We start from the raw sequence: 2,597 nt of genomic DNA on the forward strand, positions 1-2,597 counted from the left end.
CAATTTAAGACGAATACAATATAAATAAATGACAATCATAAAACAAATTTATGTATCACATACACAAATATTTCGGATATTATGGCAGTGGATTGACCACGATATCCGGAGGTTATTGGTAAACGTTATAGGTAACATAAAGATACAGACACATAATATTAGTTGCTACTTAAAATATCAGTTTGAAACTGAGCCAAATTTTACTCAACACCTAACCTATAGCTAATATCTAAAACAAAACTTCACCCGAAGAAAGCTCTTTGAGATTGTACTTTGTTATAAATGATTAATTAATAACAGTCGCAAAATACATTACATACAAAGTCGGTATATTTTACTTTATGAAAATTAAAAAAAAGTACCTGCGTACTTAGCAGACATGTCCGAAGTGAAACTTCTTTGTAAATTAATTATTACCAAAGTAAACACCCCAATAGATGATCGTGTTCCAGTATATTATCACTCCATGTATTTGTATATCTATATTCACACTGTTTACACTGTATACGTGCTAATAATCATATAAATTAAAAACCTGCGTTTACTGCACAATACGTTATGCGACAGATTTCCATCTAAAGTTTTATATGTCACTACTAAACGAATACATCTCCCGTTGTCACTCTTTTTCAATCAGTCTATCGGTCTTTCCGTTTTCTTCGACAAAAACGCTGCACATCTTCGTGACATTCCGTGAGAGTTTTACCCTCATGCGCCTAAAGAAGTTTCACTTCAAAAAGTATATACATGTGGGAAATTGACGTGAGAAGTTAAGAAGGCCTAGGTCCTCACTATTGTGATTGTGAGTAGCCTGGAATACACAACTCTAGGATTTGTATTAAGAAGTCGCATAGGTAAGCCAAGCATTCGCGAATGTACAAAGTAAATAACATAAGCAATTTTGTAGGTATATAACACGGCAAAAGAAAAAGTACCATATTATTAAGCACTGGATGCTAAAACGACTCGGCGAAAGATTTCTCAAAATGTCCACCGAGTCTTTTTTATGACAGTTTTACTGTAAATCTGAGACAATCTGTTAACTTCTAAGGGAATAAATGAAATTCTCTGTATTTTTTTTTAAAACATTGTGCCAAAGTTTGACAATTGACAGCCACTGTAATCAACCCAATTATGCCAATTTATTGTACTATTACTATGATTATGATTATCCATTACAAACAGTGTATTTCGATATTTAGCCAATAAATAAACAAACATATAAATTGTGTAACCACAGCCTTATAGTGTTAAAGGAAATTTCCTTAAAGCAATATTATTTTAATATTCAGTTTTTATCACCAATATTGATGTTAGTAATTTTACCGTTTTAACCCAACAAAATTGTATTTTAATACCTTTTATACATTTAATATTGAAATAATAATGCTTTGTGCTTCGAATCCCTAATGTTATTCTTGTATGAATCGTAAACATGGACCTAAACTGTGTATATATAGCTTTATATAGTAATTGTATATAAAATGAAATTAATATATGTATAAGTATTTTAAGCTTTACGGACTTTTATTACACCCTTTTCCCAATATATGACGTTTTATACCAAGAAATATTCTGAATAAAAATAATCAAAACATATAAATTACCTACTTTTAGATTTTCAAGTACAAGAAGTAATTCGGGTGGTGTTAAAGTATTCCCCTTAGAGTTGAGCCCAGAAAATCTGTTTGGCTATAGTTATATCTAAATAATTAATAATGACCAGCATCGGATCCTGAATTAAAGGAAATAAAAACAAAATCAGTGCCGCTTCAACCATTGGTTTTGCCTCAGATGTCTGTTTCTAATAAAACCGGTGGTGAGTCTTTTGTGCCTTACACTGACTTTTTGGGTCAAAGGCTGGCTTTCTCATGATGCTTTTCACAGTAATAAAGTACTGTTAAACTTTTGTGAGATAAAGACCTAATTAATACGATTTTTTTGTTTGATACACTTTATTAAGAGAGGTCTTATAGTCTCAATGTTGGGTTTTACGTGATAAAAGAAATCTCAGAATCTGGGTCATCTGCACTCGCTTTTCGAGTTATTAATCGGCGCCGGCGTCGTGTTGTGGTTACGAAAATAGCGATCTCTGTATGAATCTGTTTATTTTTTTATTGCTGCAATTATTTGTATAATTTTGTTTAATACTTACAAATTTTCCTTCACATGAAACAAAATTAAAATTTTAATAATAATTAACCTAATCAGTTCCTAAGGAAATAAAAAATATTTATTTGAGCTAAAACTTCGAAAATTCATAGTGAGGAAATCTTCAATCTTGTTTGAGTTAATATAAGTCTAGATTTGAATACTAGTTATTATCGATTTTACTCAAAAATATATGAACATACATTTTTGCGTAAAATCGTACATTATACAAGTCTTCATACAAACAAAACACTTGTTATAACAGCCATATACATCAGACTTGTCAATTCAGGAATTAGTAAAAATTTTCTTATAACAGGCTTTACAATGTGCATAAATCTTTATTATTAAGACCGTATATATATTTATTAAAAGGCGGACAAGACTACACTAGCATATTTAATGGCCGCGTAAAAGTCCGGGCGAAAGTAGTCTCTCTGAAGAGT

This window comes from Pieris rapae, chromosome 6 (assembly GCF_905147795.1).
Source record: "Pieris rapae chromosome 6, ilPieRapa1.1, whole genome shotgun sequence".
NCBI classification, from domain to species: domain Eukaryota; kingdom Metazoa; phylum Arthropoda; class Insecta; order Lepidoptera; family Pieridae; genus Pieris; species Pieris rapae.